General features: G+C 44.8%; 1 long non-coding RNA gene across 1 annotated transcript; it reads left to right on the top strand.

Annotated features, from left to right (window-relative positions):
• Positions 1-1,715: 1,715 nt before the first annotated feature.
• Positions 1,716-11,940, top strand: LOC124513931 (uncharacterized). The gene is made up of 3 exons (XR_006962552.1): positions 1,716-2,457; positions 9,410-9,514; positions 11,573-11,940. It is a non-coding gene; the product is annotated as an uncharacterized LOC124513931 (long non-coding RNA).
• The last annotated feature ends 2,700 nt before the right edge of the window (positions 11,941-14,640 follow it).

Raw genomic sequence — 14,640 nt, 5'->3', positions numbered from 1 at the left:
TACAGCATAGTGATTCAACAATTCTATACATTACTCAGTGCTCTCCAGAGGTGTAGTCACCACCGTAAGTGTTGCAGGATCATTGACTATCTTCCCTATGTTGTGCTTTTCATCTCCTTGACTTATTTATTTTAGGCAGAGATGGAACTAGACCTTGGGCCTCCTGATTTCATGCTCTTTCTGTTCTACCCTGCCTAGATGAATATCTAATATGCCTTGAGAAGCATCTATAAATGAAAGAATCAACCCCAAATATCGTTTTGTGAGTATTTTTGCCCTCAAACTTCTCCTACCCCTGAACTTTTAATGGGAGTGAAGCGTGAAAAGCATCACTTAAGTGACATTAAGGAACCAGCTGAGCTCTCACAACATGAATTATTATTATCAGATTCATTATTGCTATTTGTTTTTCATATTTGTGAGTATCATTTAATGCCATCATTCCCAAAGTTCTTTTTTTTTTTAATTTTTTAATGTTTCTTTATTTTTGAAAGGGAGAGAGAGACAGAGCATGAGCAGGGGAGGGGCAGAGAGAGAGGGAGACACAGATCTGAAGTAGGCTCCAGGCTCTGAGCTGTCAGCACAGAGCCCGATGTGGGGCTTGAACTCACGAACCACAAGATCATGACCTGAGGGGAAGTCGGATGCTTAACCGACTGAGCCACCTAGGCGCACCTCCTAAAGTTCTTTTTAAGTTTATTTATTTATTTTGAGAGAGAGCCAGAGAGAGAGAGAGAGAGAGAGAGAGCACGCACGAGCAGGGGAAGGGCAGAAGGAGAGACAGAGAGAGAGAGAGACAGAGAGACAGAGAGAGAGATTCCCATGCAGGCTCCGTGCTGTCAGCATGGAGCTTGACTCAGGCCTCAATCCCATGAACCGTGAGATCATGACGGGAGCCAAAACCAAGAGTCAGACATGTTTAACCAACTGAGCCACCCAGGTGCTACCCTAAACTTTTTTTTTTTAAGGCGTCGAATTCTTTTGGAAGTGTAAACGCAATGGGCTCTCTATCTAGATAAATGCACAGACATACATATATACATATATGGAAAATTTTGATATAGGCCAGAGGATTCTTGAAGCCCATCTGTGGAAAGCAGGTTATGAACGCATGTAGGAAAGAGGAACAGAGAAAGAAAAACCACCTTCTGTATTCCCTCCAGAGCAGAAAGCGACCATCACTTCTCACCTCGATTACTGCAATAGACTCCCAACCGGTCTCCTTGCCTCCATCCACACACCCCCCGCCCCCACGTCCATGGTGTATTCTCGACACAGCTGCTCTTCCGGTTCTTGCAAAATAGAAGCCAGAGCTCGCCACTCTCCTCCAAACTCTCCAATGACTATTCAGAATGAACTAAAATCCAGAGACTTATTGTTGGCCTACAAAGCCTTAAGGGTCCTGGCTTCCTATGAGTTGCTGCCCTGTTTCCCCCTGCCTCTCCTTGCTCTGTTCCATCATGGTAGCCTTGTTCTTTCTCACTTCTGCCTCATGGCTTTTATGCTTGCTCTTCCCTCTGGTGGAAATGCCTGCCTCCCATATAAGCATGGCTTAGTCCTGCACTTACTTCAATAAAGGAAGCAAAATACCTTCTTATCAGTGAGGCCTATCCTGCTCGCCCTACTTAAGTTGTAACCACGTGCCACCTGCTCATTTCCCCGGCTCCACACACGCACTATCTCCTTCCCTGCTTTCTTTTTCTCCCTAGTGCTTAAAACCAAGTGATATCCTATACAATTCACTCGTTTCGTTTTATGTTTCAGATAACTGGATTCCCAGAGCCCAGAACCATGGCCGCACTTAAGAAATCCCAGGTCAGTGTATGTGGGATGAGTAGCTGAAAAGGCCGTATGTGATCGGGCCTCGCCTACCTCTTCAGTCTTCACTTCTCTGCTCCCCCTTCATGCGCCACAGACTGCATTTCTGTCATCAGAGTGCTTAGCATCTATTTCCCTTTCGCTTGCCTGGGTTCTTAACTACACCGTAAACTCCATGGCGTGGGGCTCTCACTAGCCAAAGTATCTTCCACGTCCAGCACAGTGCCTGGCACCAGGGTTGGGGCCCCATAAGTGCTTTTTTGAATGAATGAAAGTGTTTGTGGGAGTTCAGAAGGTTCTAAGTAAAGAGGAAGATCACATGTGGTTGGATGGATTGATAAGAAAATGCCTCGTGAAGAGGTGCCATCTAAGTGAACCCTTTAAAAAGGTGGAGGGTGAGAGGTGACAGTGCCTTTAGGCTCTGAGGATAACAGAGTGGGAAGAGTTGTTAAGTGGGTAGAACTCTACTTCTCTTTCCTTCCTTTTGCCTCCCTTCCTGAGCAATTCAGTCCCCATGCCATTAAAACGGATGGAGCGAGGTGTGTCGAGGCGGCTTAGAGTGAGGAGGCAGAGCCAGAGAACGGCAAGAAGACTGTCCCCGCGGAGCCCAGCATCTGTGCAGTCAGACGCCAAGCAGAGGTAGAGTGTCAGTCTGTCTGAGCAGGGTGGGCGGGGTCCAGGCAGGGGAAGGACGCGGCGTGAGGCGTCTGGGCCCAGACGGAGGGCGTCCATCCGTGAGCTGGGCACCTGCCGTGGGATGCTGGATGCAAATGGGTGCCAAGGAAATCTATGAAGGGGGAAAACCCAGTGTCAGGGCCAAAGCAGGGTAAGAGCGGGCATCCACATGGAGGGAAGGCTTGGCGTGGGGTGTCGGAGCCCAAACGGTGAGGACGTCATCCATTCCTGGTGTGGGGTGTTGGCATCCATGCGGGGCGAGGAAGGGGTCCACAAGATAGCAAGACAAAGGGGTAAGGAGTGACTTCATGGTGGAAAAGCCTTGGCAGAAACACCTTCACCAAGTGATCAAGGTGAACATGACCAATAAGAGAAGACATTGAAATCATGTGTCCCCTTGTGTGATAACTGTGACCCAAATGCATAAATGGAAGCTAAGTATGAGGAAACATTAGACAAACTCGGATGGGGGGACATCCACACAACTGGCCTGTCATATTCAAGCGTATCAGGTTTTCAGATTTACTGAACTTGGAAAATGATTGTGACAAATATGATAGACAAGAGGTTCATAGCTTTAATGTATTCAGATCTCATACAAATAGAGAACACAAACTTAAAACTTAATTGCCTTAAAAGGCAAATGCTTTGTATCATTTGAGGAACTTCGTTTCTCCAACCTATCGGGCTGGCAAAGGTTCCTTCATGGAACCTGTGCTCTCCCTTCAGTGTACTCTTTCCTTCACTACTGGTAGTAAGGAAATCTTTGTATGTCTTTCTTTGTATTTAATATCTGTCTCCCACACTGACTGTAAGCTCGAAGGCAGTGATTTTGTGTGTGTGTGTATGTGTGTGTGTGTGTGTGTGTGTGTGTTGTACATTCCTGTGTTCTTGGTATTTAGTAGAGTGCTTTGTGTATAGTTCTCAGACAGTAAATATTGGTTGCTGGAATCAATGCTGAGACAGACAGAGAAAGGGGGGGGGGAGGGAGGAAGGGAGAGGAAGAGGGACAAGAGAGAGGGGAGCCATCTTATAAGTTAGAGAAAGAGGCCCCTTGCAGATTAAATACCATGGGCCAGCCACAAGGCAGCCCAAAAGCCAAGGGGGATAACAGTCCCATTGGCCCATCTGCTTTTGAGTCGGGCCCTGAGACAAAGGTAGGTCTAGCTGTTGTGTGGAACTGGGGAAAACTGGAAGCCCGTGGCAGAAACCTTCACAATGCTGGCACCCAGGGCGTGGAGAAACTGTCAGTCTGCCAACAGGAGATCCAGCCTGAGAAGTTGGCAGCCTCAAAGCCTCACCCGGAGCTGACACACATCCGGAAGGGTCCACCACAGACGTTGTCTTTGCCCTGCAGCCTCTGGCAGGGATCCAGGGTCACTGTGCTGTAGTGCTCCAGGGCCCAGATGCGAAGGGAGCGATTGCCCAACAGAATGTCCGCTGGAACTTCCCGCAGGGCTCAGCTCTCACACAGGTCACCTTTCTGATCTCATCTTCGGACAGCGGATCTGGCCCTGAGCTTTTTCTAAGTAGTCAGGGATGGAGAAGGGGAAGCCTTCCAGGCAGAGAGAGAGAGAGAAGTTTAGGTAAAGGCATAAAAAATAATACACGTTGGGATTCTATAAGTAGTTTGATATGACTGAAGCTTTGGGGAGGAGGTATAGAAATCAAAAGATGAGGTTCAGAGTGCAAAAGGCCACCTCTTGAATGCCTCGCTAAGGAAACAACAGCAGAGTTTCGTGCTGTGGCATTTTCATTCTGAATGTCAGGGGGAGAATGGTTCAGAGTGAGAGACAAACCACGCAAGAGGCTATTATAATAGTCCAGACCAAGCATAATAAAGGCTGAAACTAGGGTGAAGGTATTGAGCCCAAAGAGAGAAAGGGTCAATTAAGAGAAGCAGAACTTGTAGATTTGCTGTAAGGAGTGTCAGAGGGGGCCAAATTGAGGCTGCTGGTACCTTCACTGAGGTGGGCAATACAAGCTGTGAGTGAGGTTTGGTCGGGCATGTCAATTTGAGGGTGCCTGTAAATTATCCTAGTAGAGGTGTCCAGTCAGTGATTGGAAACACAGGTCTGAAGCTCAGAAAACAAGCTGGGGCAGGAGATATAGATTTGGTAATCATTAATGTAAAACTGGAACAGTGATAATAAATGGGATTAGCCACAGAGGGTGTAGCACAAGGACAAAGTCAAGGAGAGAGCCTGGTCTGAGGAAGAGGAGAGAGCCAAGGCGACTGTGAGGAGTGATCACTGAAGTTGGAGAAAACAGCAGCGATTACATCTCTTAAGTCAAGAGAGCAGATTTTTCAGAACTGGGGAGTGGTCAATAGTGTCAAAAGGCACTGTGAATTCAAGAGGGGTGAAGGCTAAAAAAAAATCAATTGAATGCAGTAATTAGGAGGCTATTGGCAATCTTTCTTGGGTTGTTCCAGGGCAGGTATGAGGGCAGAAGACTGCTTGTGAAGGACATGTCTATGTCTTAAGATATTCCTTCATAACTATGTAAAACCTTCAGAGTTCCGTGGGCAAATAAATCTTTATTTCAAAAATATACTTTCAGTTTTATTTTTTTAAGTTTATTTATTTTTGAGAGAGAGAGAGAGAGAGAGAGAGTGCGTATCAGCCAGGGATGGACAAAGAGAGAGGGAGACACAGAATCTGAAGCAGGCTCGAGGCTCTGAGCTGTCAGTACAGAGCCCAACACAGGGCTCAAACTCACGAACCATGAGATCATGACCTGTGCCCAAGTCAGACACTTAACCGACTGAGCCACCCAGGTGCCCCATACTTTCAGTTTTAAAAATAAGTGTACAAATGTGTTCCCAGTTGGAAAAAGGATGGTCCTGTCTGGGTCACAGAAGGTCAACTTTCTCATGGCAGCGTGAGGGGTGGCCTAGAACCTTAGAGGTCATGGCTTGATGTTTGGCTCTGATTCATGAAAGTGTTATGGTGCATTGGGAGCACTGTCTGTGGATGACTGTGTCAGTGTATGGATGGATATTGTAGAGAATTGGCCCACCATGCGTGATGACAATATGGTCTTTGGTAAGTTCAAATTGGGACACCGGGGGAAAAATATTGGTCAAAGCCAGAGTAATGGTGACAAGTATCACCATAATCAGTGAGAGCCACCATGAGATCAGAAGCTGAAAGAACCAGAAACAAGTGGAGAAGAATGTCTAGGGTAGGACGTTCAGAACAAAGGCTGTAAATAATTTAGAGAGTTAGAGGCCTGTTTCGGATGGTGCTACCTATGTGGTGTGACCTGTCAGTCTCTATGGCCTGGAGGAGCTGTATAGTCCTGCCCAGTGAAGCTGAGAAGAAGAGCCTCTTCAGAGCTCCTGGCCTAGGCGGAATCTCTGAATGAATGTTCAGCCTCATGTCTGAGGAAGCATGACTGGACATGATAGTGACAGTTGAGTTTTGGTCTATCTAGAGTCTAGGGCTATTCTAAGTAAAAGGTGTCATTTCCGAAGGAGGCTTTGCTTCAGGCCAAAGGCCAAAACCTGTTCACAACTTGACCTCATGATTCTGTTAGTGTTATGAGTTAAACTGTGTTTCCCATAAAGATATATTGAAGTCCTACCCCCGGTATCTCAGAATGTGGCCCTATTTGGAAATAGGGTTGTTGCTCATGTAATCAACTTAAGATGAGGTCATAGGAGTAGGGTAGGCCCTTAGTCCAATATGACTAGTGTCCTTTTAAGAGGAGAAGAGCCTGCCATGAGATGACAGAGGCAGAGTTCAGATGATGCAGCTTTATTTCAAGGACACCAAGGATTGGTGGCCACCACCAGAAGCTAGGAAGAGTCAAAGAAGGATTCTACCCAGAGACTCAGGGGAGGATAAGCCACGCTGACACATTGATTTCAGATTGCTGGCCTCCAGAACTAAGAGAGAATCAATTTCTGTTGTTTTAAGCCACACAGTTTGTGGTAATTTGTCAGGGCAGCCCTCAGAAACAAATACAGTTAGCAAGTGTGAAAGAATCCCATCGCTCCAGGGACAAGCTTCCAGTCAAGACAATAAACCCTCATAAGAGGGGTTGCTATAAAGATCCCATTCAGACCCACACCTCTGACTACTTGATGGAAGAATTGACAAGCTGTGAAGCAAGATGAAAGTCTGGGTGCCATTCCAAGAATTTTAGATGGTCTTTGCCCTTGGAGAGACTGAAGCTACCTCATAATTCCTAAAGGTTGAACTGAAAATCAAAATTTGTGTCCTTGTGGTAGGTAGTTTTTCACAAATCAAATCCAGACTTTTGGTCGAGGTAGTATCCTTGTAGAGATAATAAATAGCAACAACCACAAAATATGTAAAGGGGAAGTAAATTTTTGGGAGGGGTGAATGGCCTTTTCATTTACCTTTCTTTTTACATTAATAGACTTAGATTAATGTAAGTTAATTAATTAATGTAAATTAATTAATTTACATTAATAGATTGATACTTTTAGGTTTATAGAAAAATTGAACAGAAAGTACAGAGTTCCCATGTATTCACTCTCTCCACTACCCCCCCCAGCTTTCCCTATTATTAACGGCTTATGTTAGTATGTTGCATTTGTTACCAATGATGAACCAAGAGCACTATATTATTAACCAAAGTCTACAGTTTATATTAGGGTTCACTATGTGTTGCACAATCTTATAGGTTTGAAGAAATGGGTAATGTCATATGTCCACCATTAGGGTATCATAAGAAATAATTTCACTGCCCTAAAAATCCCCTGTGTTCCACCTATTTATCCCTCTCCCCCCCCCCCCGAACCCCGGCAACAAATGCCATTTTTATTGTTTCTGTAGTCTTTCCTTTTCCAGAATATCATATGGCTGGAATCATACAGTATGTAGCCTTTCCAAATTGGCTTCTTTCATGTAGCAATGTGTTTAAGTTTCCTCCACGCCTTTTTGTAGCTTAATAGCTCATTTCTAATTTGTGCTGAATAATATTCTATTGTTTGAATGTGCCACAGTGTGTTTATCCATTCACCTATGAAAGGATATCTTGGTTACTTCCCAGTTTGGATAGTTATAAATACAGCTGCTGTAAACATTTGTGTGTAGGCTTTTGTGCGGATGGAGCTTTTCGACTCGTCGAGGTAAATACCATGGCATGCAATTGCTGGACAGTATGGTAAAAGTATGTTTTGTTTGAAAAAAAAAATACAGACTATCTTCCAAAGTGGCTTGTACATTTCTGCATTCCTATCAGCAGTGAATGAGAGTTCCTGTTGCTCCACATCCTCACCAGCATTTGGTGCTGTCAGTGTTTTGAATATTAGCCACTGTAATAGGTGTGTAGGGGTATCTCATTATTGTTTTAGGAAATCAACTTTTCAGGAATACATAATTTAAGATTAAAGCTAGAGGGGCGCCTGAGTGGCTCAGTTGGTTAAGCATCCAACTCTTGATTTTGGTTCAGGTCATGATCTCAGGGTTGTGAGATCGAGCCCCAAGTTGGGCTCTGTGCTGGGCATGGGGAGCCGGCTTATGATAATCTGTCTCTCTCTGCCCCTCTCCCTCGCTCTCTGTCTCTCTCTCTCTCGAGACTAAATCTAGAAATTGACACCTCTAAGATTCTAGAACTTTTTAAATTATTTATTTATTTATTTATTTATTTATTTTTAAGAAAGAGAGAGAAATAGAGAGCCAGTGGGGTAGGGGCAGAGAGAGAGGGTGACAGACTCCCAAGCACGCTCCACACAGAGCCCAACGTGGGGCTCAAACCCACAAACCGGGAGATCATGACCTGAGCCAAAATCAAGAGTCGGTCGCTGAACTGACTGAACCTCCCAGGCGCCCGAACACCTCTAAGATTCTAAAGGAGATTTCTACGGTCTAAGTCATCCTTACATAAATATGTGAGACTTTCGGCATTCCATGGGTAAATGCAGCTTTATGTCACATATAAACCTTCAGTTTGAGACTAAGTACAGTAATATGCTCCCAGTGGGGACAGGATGGTTCCTGAAATGTTGTGGAGCCTGTGGATATTTCAGAGGTCAGGTGATTACTCTGACACATCTTTGCTAACTCTGGGACTAGCACTTACCTTGAGCCGCCCACTCCGCAGATCCTCCCACAACTCCAAGATGGAATTCTCTCCAGTCTCCTCTTTGCCTGTCTTTGTTTAGTAAAATCTGTCTCCATCTCTCTCTTTTTATCAAAGGACACAAAGGTCTTGTGTGTCCTTTCTCTCACTCCGTGACCCCCTACTCCCATACCACATTTCACTTACTTCCCCTCATCTGAACCTTGAAAACATTATGCTGGATGAAATAACCTAGACACAAAAGGCCCCGTAATATGTGATGCCATTTATGTGAAATATCTAGCATGGGCAAATTTACAGAGATGGAAAGCAGATTAGAGGTTAACAGGGCTGACGTGAGGGGCCAACAGGATGTTATTGTTTAATGGGTACAGAGGTTCTGTTTGGGGTCACTTAAGGTATGCTTTTTGTTGTTTTTTAACTTATTGGATAGCAGTTTTATGTTTACCCTTCTAAATTATAAAAGAAAATCAGGTGAGTGGAAATCTTCTGAATTAAAAAAAGAATTACATTGCTCTTTGTGTGTGGCCCTTATTTCACCCTGTAAGAGCACACATGGCCTTTTATCAGGGTCTGCTGGGCCTTGAGGTCTGATTCTTTCTTTGCAATTTCTCTTTTATATGTACACATAATTTATTGTCAAGTTAGCTAACACACAGCGTGTACAGTGCATTCTTGGTTTTGGGGGTAGATTCCCATGGTTCATGGCTTACATACAACACCCAGTGCTCATCCCAACAAGTGCTCTCCTCAATGCCCATCACCCATTTCATCCCCCGCCCCCCACTGCCCCATGAACCCTCAGTCTGCTCTCTACAAGAAACATATGTAAAGAACAAAGCTCTTGTCTGTTGTCTAGGTCCTTCACCATGAACTAGATGGAAGTGTTTTCTGGAAACCCACAGACGTTTCCATCCTTGACTGCCTCACTGACATCTGAGGATGGATCTGAGTAAGCCTTGTGGTAAGTTGTAGTGAGTGAGCTGGGCCCACTTTCTAGTTTTCAAGGATGCTAGGGCTCCAAAAATTCTGTCTGACTATAATGTTTTCTGGTCCCAAATTAGTAATTGGAACATGTTTCTCTATAGGTGTCCCCACAGGGGATATTGTATCACCACGGAGAAGACTGACAATTCATTCCCTGATATGGAGACTTTGAATCTTTGGAAATATTTCCTACATTGTTAAATGGGATTGAGGATAGTTTTTCAAGTCCTGTTCACATGGGTTCCTAGGGAGTCAAGGAAAGGCTATTCCCTTGGTTAGTAAAAGCCCAGGGCAGAAGCAGTTAGGTTTTCCTCTGTGGACGTAGATTTTGTTCTTTTTGTTTTTAAAGTTTATTTATTAATTTTTTTTAAGACAGAGAGTGAGAGAGCATGCAATTGTGAGTAGGGGGGGTGGCGGAACGAGAGACGGACGGAGAGAATCCCAAGCAGTCTCCACACTCAGCGTGCAGCCCAATGCAGGGCTCAATCTCACGAACTGTGAGATCACGGCCTGAGCCAAAATCAAGAGTTGGACGCTTATCCGACTGAACCACCCAGGTGCCCCCAGATTTTGTTCTTAATACCACTCAGTTGGGGATTAGATGAAGTTTCTAAGGGTGCTTCTGGTTCTGACAGCCCATGCTTTTCTTAAAAGTGAGCCTATCTGCTGCCCACCTTCACTCACACATCAAAGACTTAATGCATGGTCTACAGCCTGCACATTATCTACAGCCCCTGACATTATCCATCTTCCTTCTCCTTCTCCAAACTCGCTCTTATTTTGGCAACCTCATGACATTGGCCTAGTTTCTTCTCTCTTCATACTTGCAAATTCTGAAATCTTATCCTTCCAAGGGCTTCTGTTAATTGCTTCCATGACGAAGACTTTTGAATCTGTAGCTGAAGTCCAGCCCTCTCTCCTGGGCTGTAGATGCTTGTCACTTACTTCCTGATACACATGTTCATACAGGTATCCCAAAGGTGCCTCAAACTCAACATGCTTCAAACGGACCTCACCATCTTCCTTTTGTGCCCCCCCAACCTCTTCTTTTTGTGTGTGCTCTAATCGATGAATGGTTCTATTTTCTTCCACTCAATTTTATTTGAAATCTCAGCATTATCTTTCACCCACATCTTCCATTCCACAATCAATAGTAAATTTCAGGAGATTCCCTCTCTCCATTGCCCTTGTACGTGTTTCCTTCTCTGCACCCCCACGATTCCTGCTTGATTCAGGCTCATGTTACCATTTGCTTTGACTATTACAATAGCCTCACTGTATTTCTGCTTCCTCTATTCCAAATTCCATATTTTTGCTGCTCTAGTCTTCAGATCCCATCCCTCCTCTGCTCAAAAGTTGCAACACTATTGCTGTAGTGGCATTCAGAATACATTACTGCTCTGCACAAAAGCCTTTAGTTATTCCCCTTTGGCCAGCAAATTAAACACAGACTCATTGCTCCAACTGATCTAAAGCCTTCCCCAAAGTATCCCATCTTTCCATGACAGCCTCACCTTCCACTGCTCCCCAACTTGGACCTTAAGCGACAAACAAAACAACTGATTCTGCTCGTTTCAGTCTCCATGCCTTTGCCCTTACTCTTCTCTCTATCCAAAATTCCTTTCCTACAACACATCTACCCCAACAAAATTTGTCCCATGTTTTAAACCCATTTCAATCATCTACTTGTCCATCGAGTTTTTCCTGATCCCTTCACCATATGTGTCCTTTGCTCCTTTAGACTCCTTGGGTCTTTGTTTGTATAGAAAGTATTGTATTTGTGGTTGAGACCATGACTTATTGCATGATATCAGGCATCCTCTCATTCCTTAACAGTAAAACTGCAGTTTTAAGCTGGGCACATGGCCATCTAAAATAAAGGCTACATTTCCTAGTGTCCCTTGCAGATAGATTTGGCCCATTTGGTCAATGAGATACAGGCAAAAGTGACCATGAAACTTCTGGGAGGTGTCGTTAAAGGTAAAAAGATTAAAGGGCGTGCCATTCTTCTTTTCTTCTCTTTCTTACTGCTCAGAACAGGAAATGGTGGCTGGAGCTCTGTCATCTTGGACCATAAGATAACTCTGAGAAGTTGAGGATGGTTTGTCTTTGTGACAAGAAGGAACTTGGACTCCGGCTTCTAGGGTTTTGGTTACCATCTCTATGATGATGACTTTCCATTCGGTATAACGAGCCCAGACATCTGCCTTGCATGCCAGTCTTTTATTTCTTGCTTCGTGATTTACATTTCCATCCACAGCCCCTGTCTCCATGAAACACCATGCCCCAGTCCTGGACTGATGACCTTGGGATTTATTGAACAAGAAAGAGAAATAAGTTTCTGTTATTTGAGGATTTTTCTCTTGCTCACAACTAAATTTAATCCCAATAAATACAGTTATTCAGCCTTTCTCTGCCTCGTCTTAAAGATAAGGCCTTCCTACATCTCTGTTGGATTTGCAGAAATGTATTTTTCAATGTGTGGTATAAAGTGCACTGAGCCCAAAGGGTTCTCTTGCAAGCCTGGCAGAGGACAATTCTACTTGGATGGACCCCTCTAAACAGAGATTGGAACAAACGTGTGCTTACTTCCATATGGCTTCCAGTTTCAAACGCAAAAGGCCATTTCTGAGGTCTGCGAAGAGCAGTGCTTTTTGATCATAACTTGGGAGTATGTTAAGGTGGAGCATTTCATTTCACTCATTTCCATTCATGTATTAGTCTCAGGGACAGACACTAGAGTGTAACAGTAAAGAATGTGGACTCTGAAGCCTTATTATTTGAGTTTAAATGCCAGCTCTATAACATCCCAGCCACCGGACCTTAGGCAAGCTATTTAACTTCTGAATGCTTCAATTTCCTCACCTCTCAAATAGTGGTAATAACAGGGAGCACCTCATAAGATTGTTGCGAGGAATAATTGAATCAATATACGCACAGCACACACATGAGCACATGGAACGGTGTCTGCAGCATGTAAGTGCTTGTTATTGGCAAATGTTATGATTATAAACTTTAGTACCTAGTAGGGGTAGAACGGTGAACAAAACGCATACTTCCCCTGTCCTCAAGGGTCATACAGTCCAGTATGGAAGACAGACATTACACCGTATTTAAATAATTTTTAACTGAGAGTTGTGGTTACTGCTACAGAGGGTCTTATGAGCATTTAGGAGGGAAATCTATTGTGGTCCAGCTAATCAGGCAAGACATCCCTGCCGCAGCAGTGACATTTAAGCAGTGGCATGGAGAATGGGTGAACTGGCCTGGGAAGAGAACTAAGAGAAAGAGGAGGAGTGTGGGAGGACCCAGGATGCTGCGGTGGTCTCTGGTAGAACTAGAGTGCTCAGCCTGGACAACATTCCTAGCGGGAATCGAGGCGGCCTACAGGGAAAGTGTAGGAAAGAACACTGCACGTGTTCCACAACTGAGAGAGAACGGTCTGGAGGGCCAGGGGAAACAGTACTGGTCGCTTGCGATTTGGAAACGAATCCTCTAATCCTTGAGGGAAACTGCAAGGCAGAGGGGCACAGGCCGAGGGCCGGGGGAGAGGTGACTGTGGGGTGCTACGTTCTGTCAAGGTAGATTAAAGCATCCAAGATGAGGTTCTGCAAGGAAAAGTCAAGGCAGGGAATAGTACAAAAGTGGCCAAAAGGCCTTTGCAGCCGAAGTTTAAAAGAAGGTCCTCGAACACTTGAGAAATCATATTTACTGTACATATGTGAAGGGTTGAGTCAAGAGACCTCAAATGCTCGAATGTATTCCTGGCATGCACAACCTTAAATTAGAGGGGCTAAATAAAGCTGTGGCCTGCCCTTGCTGAAAGTTTGCCAACCGCTGATATAGATCATGTGGGACATGGGGCCTCATCTGGGCTGATCTTAGGACAGTATGTTGGAACTTGCTTTCTTGCCGAAATGTCTGACATCAGCCTTGATTTTTAGTCATGTATCTCTTTCTCCAAGACATAAAGTCCTGGGGGCCTTGGAGTGGGGGCGGGGGCAAGCTTATTCCCCGGTAAGCTAAAAAGTTCCTTGTCTGTCTAGAGGAGGAATGATTGATTTCTGGCCCCAAGCAGCCTGCCCTAAGTTGTTTTTTCCCTCTGCGTAGACCCATCGTCTTCATAGTTTTTAGAGATGCCCTTTGACTTTGGAGCAACATGTGAAGCGTTCTTTTAGTTTGGCATTGGTAAACACTTCAGACCTCCCAGGCTGCTCCAAGTCACGCTCCACATCACCTTGTTTGGAAACATCACCATCTGGTGGATTTCACTGTATCTGCTCTCAAAGACCTGGCTGTGTTCTGCCAGTTGAGGGCATCCATTTCGTGCTGAATATTTCAGCTGTACACTGACTCTGGGATTGGGGTTTGAGGAAGCCAGAGTTGAGGGGCAAATAAGGAAGAATGTAGTATGCTTCATGCTTCTAAGCTGAAACCTTGGCACACAGTCAGTGGGATACATACTGCTTGCTTGGCTTTTCTCAGCAGCACAATATGCCCCCATGTCCCTTCTCTTGAAGGGTTTCATTGCGCTTCCGTGAACCTGGATTGCCTTTGCAGGGATCACAGGAAATTTTCAAGGCGTGGAAGGGAACTAATTAATGGCTGTCCTTTCCTCCATAGCTGATTGAAATTCAATCCCTGGAACCTGACAGGAGGCAAGATGACCTTCCTTCAAACACAGGCATGGTCAATCCTAGGGACCTCGGGCCAAATGACCCCCAGCGACGTGCAGCTGAGACACATGCTGTGGCATCAACACCGCTCTTCCTGTTTCTTAGCCAAAGCTTTAGTCAAGTCTCTTCAACACCGTCTTTCATTAGCAGTGTTGGGAGCAGAAACACAGGAGCATTCGGTCTTAAAGGAGAGTGTCTACCCAAGTGAAACATGTCTGGGATTTGCAGTTAAACACTGAGAATCAAATCCCAGCTCTTCCACATCTGGGCTGTGTAGATGAAACACAGACACATCTCTAAGCACACGCTGTTACCGCTGCTTCCTGGCAGCAAGTAACTCAATCTCTCCGAGCTTTAGTTTCCTTATCTGCTAAATGCGGTAATCATAGCAGCTACTTTACTCAGTTGCAATGAAAATGAAATGACA

This window comes from Lynx rufus, unplaced genomic scaffold (assembly GCF_022079265.1).
Source record: "Lynx rufus isolate CCGP_SWC_20201006 ecotype Redwood Valley unplaced genomic scaffold, mLynRuf1.p SCAF_19, whole genome shotgun sequence".
Lineage (NCBI taxonomy): Eukaryota > Metazoa > Chordata > Mammalia > Carnivora > Felidae > Lynx > Lynx rufus.
The sequence above is the reverse complement of the archived record's forward strand: the minus strand, read 5'-3'. Positions and strand labels throughout refer to the sequence as shown.